A 15,990-nucleotide genomic window follows, 5' to 3' on the forward strand; every position below is an offset into this window, starting at 1 on the left:
AATGATTTGGCTGGCAAGTGAAAAAAATAAATGATTTGGCTGGCAAGTGACTCAAATGTAACATTTTAAGACCTCGGAAAGAATATTTCAAACTAATTGGCCATCTTTGTAAAAAAATATAAAGTGCCGTGACAAAAACAAGTCAAGGTCACTTTATGTCTCAACTAATCTTTTACTAATCTAAAAAAATATATATTCTACGGTGTGTTTCAATACCAGAAACCAGATATATACGCAGATTTATGTTCCACGTGGCAAATGTCCCCTTCTTAAGAAAAGCTCTGTTCAGAGGGTCTAATTCCAGGAGAAGACCGCCAGCTTCAAAGGACCGCCGGCAAGCTGTGAAAACAGATGGTCCTCCACTTGACTGCTGTTGTCTATAATCAAGAATCTAATAACACCTGTTACAGAACACAGGTGGACAGACACACAGAGAGAGAGGGAGAGAGAGAGAGAGAGGAAGAGAGAGAGTGTCCATCCTTCATGGCCTGTGCTGGTGGCTCAGTAGCCTAAAGGCTCACACCATGTAAGTACATCATCTTGGTTGTTGTCAGGCTCTCTGTCAGGCTCTCTCTCTCTCTCTCTACCCACCATAAAGCATCCAATGAAACGCCAACCAATATTATTTGAAATAAACATGATGAAAACGGTGTGGGGGGATTTTTTTAAGACCGCTATCTCCGCACATGTGCATCCATCCGGTTTTTTTCCGGGAGGAAGACAAGATGCATGACCTTCCGCTGAGATAACTCGATGAAGTATACGAAAAAGAAAATAGGATGCGACAAAAGCGTCGGAAATGTAGTTTTTGTGTTCAGTCAGTGAAGTGGGCACACACTCCTCACCGGTGACGGTGAGTCAACGTGGAACCGATGTAGGCCAAGGCCGTTAACGTGTGTTTCTAGGCTTTTGATCGTTTGGCATCTCTCACAATTTTGGCAGCTTTATGCCCAAAGAAGCTGCAGACATACCGGATAAGAGCGTATTATGAATTTATGGAGAAGAGACGAGGAAAAAACCTTCATTTGGCCTTAATGCTCTGTCTGCACGTGCCCATGTGTGTGTGTGTGTGTGTGTGCATGCAAGGTACCAGATGCTTTTCCTTGGTTTGATTAATATGCTAGTTAATGGATAATTCATCACGAAACCCGACAGAAGCAAAAAGCTGAGAAAAGAAAACGGGGATTCGAAAAAGGTAACGTCTTTCCAGCATCAACGCCGAGTTGTGCGGTTTGGTTTCTTCGCCGCGTTCAAGACTTTTTGTGAACGCACGCCGCCTGCGGAGGCTGATCGGAGGACGCGGTTCGTTCCTACCGAAGCTGCAAATTAGGAGGCACGAGAAAAACGGCTTCCGCGTTGCCGTGACAGCAGCCGATCCCGCTTCCACCCGTGAGACGCACGGCGACGGGTTTGATTGCGAGCGGTGGCCTCGCCCGGGAGTGACGCGCACTCGACGTGCCTCGTGTCGGCCGAAGCATGGAAAACTGTGCGCGTGGTTGCAGCTCCGGAAAATTCTCTCTCCTCGAAAGAGATGAAAAAATAAGAAATTGGGTCTGCCGACGTCGGCCGATGTCGCCCGTTGGGGTGCAAGAAGACGCAGACTTTCCTGAATCTGTAGTCGTCTTGTGAGATTGTCGCGACATAAAAAAACACCGGCGGGCGATTCAGAACAAAATAATACTTTTATTTCTTTAGCAGCGTCGAAGAGAATATTTCCACGCCAACAAAAACAAGAAATGCATAATAGATGGCCTGTAGAGCAACACTCCCCCCCACCCTCGAAATCAAAATGGCAGGGGGGGGGAGGGGGGAACGCCGCCTCGGCTAATTGGCGTTGACAAATTGATAGCGACTCGCGCGAGATGAGACGGACACGTTGGGGCGGAGGACGAAAACCCGGAAAAAGTCGAGAGAGGCGAGCCGGCGGGCGGCGCCTCCGAAGCTGCAGCGCGAACACACACAATCGTGGCGCTGATTAAATGCTACCTTTATCAGCCAAAATAAATGAATAGTCATAATATCCTTCATAGACGTGTTCTGTGTAAACTTGACATTAGAGTGATTTTGGAGACGGATCCATTCATTGACGAGAGCCAAATATGAATCATCGATCGGCGCTCCTGCTCACGCATACTTGATGAACACCTGCCCGCCGGTTCCGGTTAACGATGCACCGATAGGTCACGCAACGGGGTCGGCAACAGACCTCCGTGACACGAAGACGTGCTCCGCAGCAGCTTCGGTGTTGATCGAGGCAGGCGGGAGTCCACCGGCTAAAGATACCGTTCAATATTAATATTAGTGGCGATATGTGTCCTGGAAAAATGTGAATCAGTCCCGGATGGCACGAAAAAGATCCGCAGGAAACCACGACGACGAGCCAGGAATAAAAAGGTAGTAAAGTGGCAACAGATGAGCTTTTTTTTTGCTTTGACTTATCGTTACGAGCCAATTGCACGAAGTGATGGCGGCACGATAATGACGCCATCTGCATTTCCCCCATAAGCTCCGTCTTCACGGTGCGACGCGGTGATCCGGGGAGAATGTGAAGGCTCCGTTTGACGTTTTGCACTTCATCCATTCTTCCAGTTCTTCCCGAGTAACGGAGGTGGGGGAACAATCGGAGTAGTCGTCAGAAACTCTTTTCGAAGGGCAGTTTTCCGGTAGACGGTAAAAGTCACGTAACTCACATCGTTGTCGCGCATTCCCACGTGTTGGTTCCAGCGAGGGGATTAATTAGAAATCAATGCATTTGAATATATTTCGTGCTTTTTCCCTGATGGTTGCTAAATATAATATATATATTATATATATATAATATATATATATAATATAATATATACATTATATATATATGTACATATAAATATGTTTATATAATATATATAAATAATATATATATATGTATTATATATATACATAAAATATATATATTATATATACATGATATATATATTATATATATAGTATATATATTATATTATATATATATTATATATATATTATATATATATATATATATATACTGTATATATCAGGCTGTGAGGAAAACAGAAAGCGATCCGGTTGTCTTTTGTCACTTAGAGATTAAAATAAAGAAAATAAAGAATAGCAACAATTAAAAATAAGAGAGGGAAAAAAACAACACAAGGAGTAAAATGAATTCTCTTATTAAACTCATGTGTTCAAGTGTGAAGGCTTAAATGTGATGTGTTCAGACTCTTAAGAGTGGTTTGGCCCTATCGCCCCTACTGTTCATGCACGTATGGCAAAAGCCCGATCGACTGTACTGTATATGTATTTATGGGCAATGGCCCAATCGACAATCCTCAATATCGACCTGTGCCAAGAAATATGTCCAGGAGAACGGCGCTAGAAGAATCTCATATGCAGTCTGTCTTTTTAAAAGGAACTAAAGCATTTGGCCCGGCCAAAAGGTCGACAGTTTTGTAAAATACAACAACAACAAAATCATCAAGAGTGGAACGAAAGGGTCGACAGACAACTCTTTAAAAATCTTCTTTTAATCATTTTTAATGAAAGAAAATGTGTGATTTAGGGGCGTATGTTATTTTCCATGATCAATACTGTATTCCTGCACAGTAATTCATCACCTATGATCAGTATTTGGAGCAATGCATTAATAACACACATCCAAATGTAATCAAACTACATTTCCCAGTCAAAGAAAGCACCGGATTACAGTTACTGTGGATGTGTCCTTGAATGCACCGCACCTTGAAATTCAACTGAATTTCTCAACCGTGTTTACAACTTACATCCAATAGCCCACTCGCCCCAAATACAATGTGATATTGTTTTTATGTTAATATTGATATTTTAATGCGGCTGTGAGCTGTTGCCTAGCAACAGTCGGCGGCAAGTGGAAGAAGACAAATGTGTGGTGGGAGGACAGATGTCGGACAGAATTAGAAACCCCCAAAAAAGAAGCAGTGGAGGAAAACATCGAATATCAAAGAAAGTGGGTGGTTGTCATCAAGAATAGTTTGACAAGGAAGACCAAAAAGAGGGTGAAAACCCCCAAAAGGGAATTATCGGAGTTGATTCTGAAATAATTTAGCGCAAATGGATATTGTTAGAAAACATTGTGTGCCAAAATATTAAGTGAAATGAACATTGGGACGGGATACATCGAACATATGCTGAACATCAACGTCTTCAATGTCTTTTTTTTACAAAAACTCAGTCTCTCCCACCTTATGCTGCGTTCACACCAAATAGCATCGCTTTACTCGCGTGGGTTTACTCGCTCAACTATTTGTGGCTTATTCGCGTCATTCGCTCAGTGACTTTCACCGGCTACGTCTGGATGACTACCGCTTCCGGCCACCAGAGAGCAGCAGTTGGATTCACCGACGGTGGAGCAGCTCAACGCTGATTGGCTCTCGCAACTCGAGGCGAATGAGGCAAATTTTTCGCTTTGCTTGATTCGCGTCATTCTCGTCAAAATTTCGCAATAATCGCAACCGTTCGCGTCTGTACGTTGACTCGGCGTGGGTACAAAATGTGCGATACTTTTGGTGTGAACGCAGCTTTAATTCTAAGGTGGATGAAACAAAAAGGATATTTCCTTCTAACTGATGCAATAAAATAGTTTCACAAACGGCAAGTGAATTTTTCAATGACAAAAAAAAAAATCCAATTTGAATTTAGAGCGAATATTAATAATTACAAATGTATTAAGTTTCTTTTTAGAAGAACCATCACACGTCGAGCTCCGTTGCTTTTTACAATGTGAATGACGCTCTTATCGGATTTTTTGTGATACGACTTTAAACTGGATGACTTGAATACTAACTTTACACACACACACACACACAACCACCTCAGCCCATGAACATCCTTGAAGAAAAAAACGCTTTTTTTTATTTTCAAAAAGTTTGCCGGTGTTAAATAAAATGGAGCACGCCACTCAGGATATACTGTACACTGCTACTGTAAATCCATACGCAGTGATACCAGAAATAATCCCTTAAAAGCTAGAGAGAGAGAGGGTGAAAGTGAGGAGAGGAGAGTGGGATCAGAACTCGCCGTTCACCTCGAGAACTTGGAGTAAGCATTTTTCGTTGTTATAAAGTTTGGCGCGGCGCCGAGCTCCGACCGACGACCTCGCCACCTCTTAAAAGGATTACACGCCTTGACATTTTGACATTTGTATACACACAAATTACATCTCCCTTTCTTTCCTGCCGGTTGTTTTTCACATGTGGACCTGAGCGTCATCACCTTGAGAAAAAGATGTGCTGCAAGGCATCCATCCATGTGCCTGGGAGGAAACAAATGTAGAAAATATCACCCGTTAGCCAGTGTGTGTGTGTGTGTGGACGTGACAGCTGGCAGATCTGGTGCGTTTCTCTTCATCGCCGTTGGCAGGCGAAAGAGGTTCGCTTCCAATCTTTTCGGTGTGTAATTCCAATAATGTGCGGTGTGGGTAGCGGGTAGCGCCGGTGCGCGGCCATCACGGCCTCCTGGCTCGCGGTCAAACACCAAACTGTGTGTTTGTCCATCTATTGGCCAAGTTGACCTTGTTTCCCTTTTTTTTCTAAAAATTCCTCCCACGCCTGTGGTCCAATATGTCACACATATAGATGAAAACCAGGAAAATAAATGTATTTGTTTTGCTTCTCATAATTTGTTGTCGGCCCACTAAAAATATTTTGTTGACGTGTGCAATTGCAACAAAAATTAAGCGTAATTATACGACGCGCATTTTGGATCCCGATATACACCGTTGGTCATGTCATATCTTGGCAATGTATATCACAATATAATGAGTTTTCTACATAAAATAAACACGGTAGAGTGTAGGAGCGGTCGGGAAAATCAACGCGCATTCTCTTCGTAATGTCACTTCCATACTTTGTATTATTTGCAGAATAATTGTAGAGAAAACATAAAAGGAAGCTGCTGCATTTTGTCTGATATTGAGAACATACTCTGTGTATACAAAAACAACTCAAGATCATCTCGATTCCTCAAGCACATTTTTGTGAAAAAACAATTTTCACCACCGACTGGGACTCTGTGTGTGTGTTTTTTCGTCACTGGTTTTTGCCGCTCTTATCTGCATCGGTGCGGTTATCTCCAGAGGCTTTTATTCTGAAGTGCTGTTTCCCCCCCCAAGAGATGGAGGAAGTCCTAGGGGGGTTGAGTGAGGGCACCGCCGCTGGTGAGATAATTGTGGTTCACCAATTGTTAACCGTTTGTCGTAAGCGTAACTAACAACCCGACGTGCTGCTTTTACTGCTGCAGTGCTAAGCGAGAGGAGATTCACCGGACACACGGTCTTTATTATGTTTTGCTTTTTTGCATTCTGCAGCCCCTGGCCTGTCATCATGCATTTTTTATATTTTGATGCCGTTTGTTTATTGTTGTGTGATAAAATCTTCCAACGTAATTATGTTGTCGCTCATTACAATTCTTTTATATATTATATATGTATATATATATTTATAAATATATATCTAAATACATATTTAAATATATATAAATACATATACATATATATATATAGATGTTTATTAAATATAGAAATATGTATATATACATATTTATATATAAATATTTGTATATATTATTATAATTTTTTTACTGTACAGGCTACAACCATTACCTTTTAAAAAAAAGGTTGCCAGGCTGGAAACCCAGACATCAGCTTTTGGGTTCTGTTCTGCGTCTTCTCTGTCGGCGTTTCTCAATTCAAAGTACACGAGGACAGACTTGTGTTCTTTTGGAGTCTGGACTTGGGAGTCCAGACTCCGGAGGACGGTCTTTCTGGTCTTTCTGCGATTGGACCAGCAGCTGACTTGATGACGTCACCACACCAGCTGTTCTTGCTCCCGGGTTTACTCTAATTATTCACTGTAAATTATTTTTTTCAGTCAAATAAACAAAACATCCTAAAATTACATTCCGTGACTCAACAACAGTAGTATTTATAAAAAGTCAACTGTCAGTAGTTTATTTTCTCCTCCGCTACTGTTTCCGGTTGAAGGTGAAATGCATTCTGGGATATATGCTGGCCAGAGTGCGCACAAGTCTCCTCTGATGCGTCCTCCGGAAAGTGGGAGGATCAAGTCACATCCGGGCATTTTGACCGTGCTTTGCGAGAAGCGGACTTTGAATGTGAACATGTACTCGGGCTGCGACTGATGACGTTTCACGAGTCACGAGGACACAAGTAGAGGAAAGTACGCACAAGTACGCTGATTGAGAAACGCAGTGTGTCTCCTCTGTCTCCTTGATCGTTTCATCCCCTTCACCCGCCCTCAGCCTCTGTCTCCTTAATTGTGTCATTCCCTTCACCTGCCCTCAGCCTCTGTCTCCTTGATTGTGTCATTCCCTTCACCTGCCCTCAGCCACTCTCGTCTCGTTAATGTCTCATGTCGTACACCTGGTTCCTTGTCGTACACCTGTTTTCCCCCCTATATATTGTGCCACTCTTTCCCTTGTCTGTTGCTGGATTGTTGTCTTTTTTCCGTCGTCCTGTCTTTTGTACCTGATCCTGCCTGCTTCGACCCTGCCTGCCTGCCATGACCGACGATCCTCTGCCTGCCCCTTTTTGGAGCTCGTTGTTTTTGTTGTAACCCGTTTTTTGCCTCATGAAAAAGCGCCTTTTTGTTCATCCACATTGAGTCCTCTCGATTCCTCTGCGTTTGAGCTCCTGTACCTCGCTACCTGTGGCATTAGCCTTGACCGTTTCATTAGTCCAGGCGGCGTGGACACTCAGGTTTTAGAAGAGGACGAACTGCCGGAGCGCCGACGCCTGCACCGCGACCATCGAGCACACTCGAGCCTCCGCTTTAAAGAGATTGAATACGGCCGAAAGATAAACGCTTCTCCGATGAAGAGCACCGGGAACGGAGACGATAGTTTTTCGTTTCCGGAAGGTTGCAGAATAATATCACGGTTAAAACTTTGGCCTCAAAAGGTCAAAAGTGACGGCGGAAAGTTACGATCTCCAGCAATTTGCTGCTATTGACAGTACATTACCGTATATATATAATATAATATATATACGGTAATGTACTGTAAACAGTATATATATACTATTCTATATATATATACCATTTACAGTGGTGTTAATAGTAGCAAATTGCTAGAGATTGAAACTTACAGTATAATACCGTATATGTATACATGGTAATGTACCATAATTAGTATATATATATGTATACATATATATTATATGTATACATACATACATGTGCACATGGTAATGTACTGTAAATAGTACTATAAATTATATATATACTATTTCCAGTACTTTACCGTATTTCCAGTACACATATATATTTTTTATATATATGTGTAATGGAAATAGTATTTTTTTTCCGCTGTCGTGTTTGGTAATTGTCGTTGTCATTTCTCCAGACGCTGATATTTGACGAGGCTTTAAAAAGGAGGAACAATAAAATATTCTTGTCAGCCCGCCGCAGACACGGCGGCGTTCTGATTCAACAGTTTAATGATGCAACGTTCAGAAAACCATTTTCACGGCTTTATCTCAATCACCGAGCAGCCCGACTTACACTCAAAAGTGCACATAATTGGTCGAGGGACGGGAACCGGCGGTGCGGCGTGGGGGCGTAGAGAAAAACTCATCTCGAGCTGGAATGTTATCCGCGTTCGATATCGCTCCCTCGACGTGGAGGGTCCTCCGGTTGCACGCATGAAGTTTACCAACGGTGCGCTTTAGATTAGGTGGGAATGAAAGATGAGCCGCGGAGAGGCCGAGATGCGAGAGAAAAACCCAGAATTAAAAAAGTGTCGAGATTACAAACCCTCGCCTCCAGAAGCAGGGAGATGCTGCATGAGGTCCACCCTCCTCTGGGATATTACAGCGGTGTGATTCTACGCAGCCAACATCATGAAATCAATCACCACCCCCATCATAAATGACGGCTACCCCCACTGCCGAGGCCCAAAAAATCAGAAAACCACGTGAAGCCTGCGTGACTTCCTTCCTCAACTGGAAGTAGTCGATACATCCATCTGCACGGATCGCTTCAACTTTTTCTGGAAATTTCCACCCGTTTCTGTTCGATAGGTACAGCACAGTACCGCCAAACAACAAACAAACAAAATATCTAAAGCGTGCATTATTTATTGCTTTTGCACCTTCTGCTCAGTTCTTCTGCTCCCGGAGCCGAAAGGAGGCCGCGGATGTTGACGTTTACGTGGGAGGACGGGAACGATGAGAACTTTTTTTTTTTTTTACCGGAATGATTAACAAGCTGTTTGCGCAGAGATAAAGTCGGAAATTGGGAGAATTTTTTTTAGAAGCAGATTGTTCATGAAAGATGCAACAAAAAATAATTAGAGCGGTATGCCGACTGTTTTTTTAAACGGGCACCTTGGACCAGAGGAGGACGAAATAATACGTTAGCGATTAGGAGGCGAGCGACGTCCTCCCTAGTGGCCACACTCAGACTGAAGGTGAAGACGACACACGCACGTTAAGACCTCCAAGGTAAAAACAACTGAGGAGGAATCTATGAATTAATTTTTTTAAAGGAGTGGAGTATCTGCAGTCCTTTTTCTGTGATTAAGCGTAAGGGGGTTGAGGCAGAGTGGGCATGATGAGGCCGTATGCACTAAAGAGGAAACCCTCCCACCTTTTCAAGAGTCTCAAAAGGGGTTTTCTTCTCCTGTGGCCCGCAAGGTTGTGCATGAACTGAGAATAAGGAAAGAATCAAAAATCAGGTTACAAACTCACAATTGGCGATACACAATAAATCTTCTTTGCGGCATGAATCAACTTTTTCAAAACTTCCAATAACTGATCATCTTTTACTGCTTTCTTTTTCCTCCCGAGCATCCAATTGTGTAGTCGAGGAGAGAAGGTGGACATGACAACCAAAGAATATGCAAACAAAAAAAATATTAATATTCAAAGTAGGAATAACATTCAACAAGATTTATTTTCTTAAGTGTAGTTAACAAAAGGTTCTCAGGTAAAGTGGGAGAGGATGGGACGTGTGTGTGTGTGGTATTGCCAAGAAAAAATAAATCAATATAACAAAACTAGGCTTGACTACCTACCTCGAAATAATAAAAAACTTAGAAAATGGCTTCACACTCTTCTCTAAACAATACAGAGGAGGCACCGACATATAAACCTCATGTTCTCTAGACAAAGAGACATGTGTTTGAGACGATGCACAGGGTACCACACCTCCCCCACAGTCCTCAACCTCCCACCACCAGGTTCAGACATCGAACACTACAACGTCTTCTTCTTCTTCTTCGTTGGTGGTGGTGGTGGTTTATTGCCAGATGGCATCCATCTTATTGGTGCATCGCCGCCGCCTTCTCGAAATGCAAAGTCCTCAGACTGCCTTCTTTAAACCGGGTCCCACTCTGCTGATTGGCCAGGTGCAGCATGGCTGGCCTGCACAGGTGGCCACCAATCACCTGATTGGCACCTGAAGAGGAGAAAAACAAGATGGAGGGTAGAAAACACACACACACACACACACACACACACAGTCAGTGAAGTATAAGAACTACTTTCTCTCGCTTTGAATGTCTCCCGAGACGACGGCTTCTCTTTTGAAAGTTTGTTTGCCGTATTTAACGGTTCTCTCTTCGTCAACACCAGGAACTAAAGAGTCTTAAAAGCGACTTGTTCATCCCGCCTCTCGGTCCCTCGCAGTACTTTGAGAGTTCATCCGCGCTGCGTCTCGGGCACAGCCCCGGAAGCCCCATTCTTTTCCTACTCAAGATGTAAATAACAGCTGGACACTTTAGCTTGAAGCAAATGTTACTCATCGAGGAGTAAATATTTCATTTTGTTGTGGACTACCGTTAGCCTCGGATTAGCACACATGCTGTGCGCTCTACCGAGTGTTGGGAGCAACAGGGAGGCACGTGTGGCGTCGACTCCGAGTACCCTGCAGTTCTTCGTCCCGAAGAAGAAGAAGAAAAACAACGTTAACCGATATAACGATGTGCCCGAGTTCTGTGTTTTTCTGTCTTAAAATGAAGGTCCGTGGCGGTTGGCACACTGAATGTGCGACGGTGGCTTTTTAGGATTTGCTCGAGATAGGAAGAAGAAGAAAAAAACCAGAACATTGCCAGCCGTTTTTTTTTTTAAAGCTACAATTTTCCAGACTCGGTGTCGAGACTCGTTACCTCTAAACACACTCTGCAGCGTGACATCTGTTTTTACCCACGGGTAGCCGAACTGTTGCCTTATTTATAGAAGCCATGGGATTGTGTGCGATTTTCTTTTTTCTCCCTGCAGTGTACTATACAAAAAAAAAAAAAGACCTGGATGTGAATGGGATTACCTGATTAAATGAAGGCTAAATTATGAATGAATTGCATGAAATACAATGCAATAAAGTGGAAGTGTAGTTAACGGAGTCCTTTTGTTCAGGCGGGAGAACAGAGACCCACATTTCTTTGTGGTTTAACAGTTTAACAATGTACGAGTGGATGTTTAATGTTTTTTTCACTGTTCGCCGTGACCCGCTGAGATGTAACGTGCGAGACATTTACGATCGGGCAGAAGGGACAGCTGTCGTTTGAAGAGGCAGACACACCTGCTGTGAAGCTGAAGACTAATTACCGCAAAGCTGGCATTACTGACATCCCAAGTTCTTCTGTACAAACACAGGAATTTATGGGCCATTTCTTTTTTTGTTATCCTGTGCTCCTTTTCTTGATGCTCCGCAATTTAAAAGTTGCCAGAGGTTATCCGACAAATCTGTTCCGAGTGGATTTACCGAGCGATTAATCACTTTCAATAAAGTTAATGTTTCAAAATCCTATTTCCTTTCATAGTCTCGGCGAGTATTATGGATTTAAAATAAAAAAATGGACAGATTTAACACTGAGTTCAGGTTTTGTTAGCCGGGATCAAGCATAGTATGTTGGGGGGACAAAAGGTAGCACACTAGGGCCATATTAATACATTTAATATATAATAACCCTTATTTCACTAGTTAAATGAGGAAGTAACTGTTAAAACGTCAAAGAGAAGATCCACTCGTTGGCAGCAGGGTACTTTACTATTACAATAAGTTATCGTGACACCTGTAATCTTTATATTTATGTTTATACCTCCTACGTTCATATACTTATGCATATATGCTTATATTTTGTGTCACGCGTCATTAAATAAATGGTATTTTCATGATACAAGACATGATATTGGTCACAAAACGTGCCGGATGCTCTTAAAAAACAACAAAAGGATGAACAGGAAGTCAATCCATTGACTATAATGACGTAACAACGAAGAAGGAAATAGTCTGTACCCTCGTGAGAAAAAGTTAAATAACCTCTATGCGCAATAAGAAATCATTTAAAATGTGACACTCACATAAGTGCCCGGCATTAAGGTAATTGGGTAATTATAATGGTATTCTAAGAGCAAATGTGAAATCCAACATTTTCGCGGACTCTTCACGAGTCGGCGCTGCCATTCTTTTTTTCGATATACTGTACGTTAAAGTGTCAACTCGGTCGACGTTCCGCCCCCTACTGGACACTACAGGTAATACGCTTTCCCCCGATCACGAGCATTCGTTAGCCCCAACGGAGAGCTGTGTTTTTGACCCCAGCAGGGTTGCGCGATGGCTCTCCCCAGTTCAGTCGCGTATTTCCTGGGCAAGAAGATGTCGGCCTGCGGGCAACTAGCCTTCAGCCGGTCGGGGTCAGCGTGGTCGGGTCCACGTTATGCCGTGTCGTTTGGTTCCCGTGTGAGTGAGAACGGAGGTTACGACATTGTAACTCTACCTCTATAGGGCCTCTACCGAGTGCATTTGCTCCGTCCATTAGACGACTCCGCCAGTGCTCATAGAACTAGGGTTACACTATGTGTAACCTTCGTTTCTACACGAGCAACAGCAGCCCGGTCCGTGGAAATATTGGATTTGAATGGCGGTTTTGCCCCCAGGCAACCATCTCGTCTTTCTGGGCAGAACATAGACACGACGTGGCATTGCGAAATACCTTTTAGGATACAACCGACCGTTGGATAATAGGTTAAAAAGAAAATAAATTAGATTTTGTGCGGTCTTTGAGTCTCTTTATGACGATATTAACGCGTCCCATCAACACCCTGCGAATGCAGCGCCCTGCAGAATGGCTGGAGGTAAACGATGTTAACATTTGGGACGGCGACTCAGAGAATCTTCTATATGACATTCCCTCAGGGATGAAGCCAAAGCTGCTGCCTTTAACTGTTCTCTATTAAAGTAAAACAATTACGTTTGGATATAAAGGCTGCAGCAACTTCGCCGCGTCGAGCCTCCTCTCTCATTTTGTCAGTCAAACTCCGTATTTTTGTGCCTTTCATGTACTGCGGGGACACATGCTGACACCATATTGGAACAGCTTGTTACTGAACTTATCAGAGCTGAGGGAACAAAAGGCTGAAGGGACACGAGGCTCAAATTGAAGAGAGAGAGAGGGAGAGAGAGAGAAAAACTATTTTCTATGGCGTTGCTAAATAAAATAAACTTTTTGTGTTGGAAGCTCGAAGACGTTGACGACATTACATTGATTTTGGAAAAAGCCGCTGCGTGTTGTGATACTGTTAAGTTCAAAAGAAGATCTGCCAGGTCCTAGTGCTGGAAAAAGTTCCGGATTCAAAGAGTTATAATATATTTAATAAAAGAATAAGGATCACAAAGCATATATATCTGTCCCAGCCGAGCGCGCTCACGCTTCAACGCGCCAGAGGCCGAAGAGACGCGAGATGCAATTCAGTTGAGTGTCTATCGTATTCACGCGAGAGGACATGTGACGTGCCTCACAACTCCTACGGTAGTGAAGGCATCCTTTCACTGGGCTGAGAGCCAATCATTGGTTAGTATGTTGGTCACATGCATAGAGCCTTACATTTCACAGCATGCTATTGGCTAACCCCTATAGGAGGCGGGCTAATCGTATCTACTACACAACAACGCTACTCCCACTAACATACTTCATATACAATCCTTCACAATAAGAGTTTTCAAAATAAAATGTCTGCTTCCGGTTAAAACAGCTGTTATGACGACCTCTAGTAGAAACTCTCATTCTGACTCCGCCTCCCGAAATCAATACATTTCATTCATACTCGCGTCATGATGACATAGTTATAATAAGCATAACACATCTTACAGTCAGTAGTACAGTTGCAAGAATAATATAATAATCATATTATTAGTGACATTGACTTTCTACTATGTTTTCATCATACATTCTTTGGAATAGATTTCATAATATCCTTTATTGATTATCCTAGCTTTGTTATGTATTCATTTACAAGCATAGACTTTCTTATTTTCATGTGCAAGTATATATAAAAAAACATTACAACTCTCCAGATACAAAGCTGTTAATTTATAACTCTTATTTTATTTCTTCGTGAAATTCCTTGGGACATTTTCATTAATACATATTTACTCCCGAGCAGTGAAAAATACAGTCGGGAGCCAAAAGGTGTGTTGAGGGAAGATTACAAAAAAAGGACTCCGGAGACTCGGAGGCTTGTAGACCTGAAATGCAGTAAATCAGGCGGCATTAGCCTAATCTGCTGTGTCTGCGTCGGGGAATTGTCTCTATTATCAGATCCTTTTGTTAATTGTGTCGGACAGGGTGGTGATGAAAAAAAAAGAAATCATCTGCATGTGCAACTTTAATGATTGATGGCGTTTCTCTTCGTCGCAGACACATTTTTTTAAAACATCGCTGCAGTATATTGAGTCGGTAGCGAATTAAATGCGACGTTTTGCTTTTTTTTGAAGCGGCTTTTCAGAGAAGACGGTCGGCCTTCGTTAAGCAGATGTTTTTGCTTTCTAGAACTATTACGGTTCCTTCATACGGGCATTGGGGAAAAGACACAATTTTGGGGGTCGCCAATGCCAAGTCGGCTCGAGGCCAGTGTGTACAGTGTGCGTGAGACCAGTCGTTCCCAAAGACTGAGTCGAGACCCGCAGGAGGTTTTATTGCTGAAGAAATGAAATGAAAGTCTTTATTATGTGTAATTGATAAGAGGAAATGAAAAGAATGAGGTAGCCTGTTACCGCCGCCTCAGTGCATTCATTTGGTCTCGTTTATATGAAGTAGGACATAACAAGTGCATGAAGCCGGGTTATCAAATGTATATATATCTCTTGTAAATGTCTGGTTTGCCTATTCAATATAATAAAATAAACTATGTGTTCATTTATTTAATATTCCATAGAAAAAAAGCTTGTGAGACTTGATGCACCGTTAAGAAGAAGGTTAATATTAATCATCGTTTCTGTCGCTTGCCTTAAAAAACCCGAGTGGCCGCGGGGGTCTTTGAACGTGGGAGGTTGAAAAATACGTCGAGTTTCTATTTTATCTAGAAGTACAACCCCAGAAAAAAGAAAATGGTGGTTTCATATCACTGGTTCATGTTCCCTTTGTGTCCTTCTTCAGTATTTTGTATTATTATTCCAGCCTTCACCGAGGAATGGAGGAGGCCTTAATCCACACACGTCTCCCCACGCACTTGAACGCAACATGAAAAGACTGAAGGGCCTCCAGAGGTAGAGGAACTTGTGTGTGTAAGAGGGAGGGGGGGATGTCTTGTCTTGTCAGCACTCGTCAGAGGATGCAGCTTTCACAGAGAGTCGTGTCAATCACGGCGGGGCGCAGCCGACGGGGGTCGACCGATCGGTTATGCAGGATGTGCACTTTTTTCCCAGGACGCCGTCGCCGATCGCAGGACTGCCGACGACCTCCAAACCTCATCGGCGCTCCTGGAGGACTCTGTTTATACTCTTAAGGACACGGAGGGTGTTTCAGATTTCACCTGAAGTCAGCAGAGGGGAGGAGTTACAATAACTCGTCAAGCGGGCCGATATTCCGGGGGCGCTACGTAGCGCCGTCTTGATGTCCGTGGCGTCAATAACGCGCGCGAGTGGAAATTCGCATTTTTCAAAGCGCAAAAACCCGGCTCGGCGTCGATGAAAACAAACCTTCTTTACTCACTGGAAGAAG

Source organism: Pseudoliparis swirei, chromosome 4, assembly GCF_029220125.1.
Source record: "Pseudoliparis swirei isolate HS2019 ecotype Mariana Trench chromosome 4, NWPU_hadal_v1, whole genome shotgun sequence".
Classification (NCBI taxonomy): domain Eukaryota; kingdom Metazoa; phylum Chordata; class Actinopteri; order Perciformes; family Liparidae; genus Pseudoliparis; species Pseudoliparis swirei.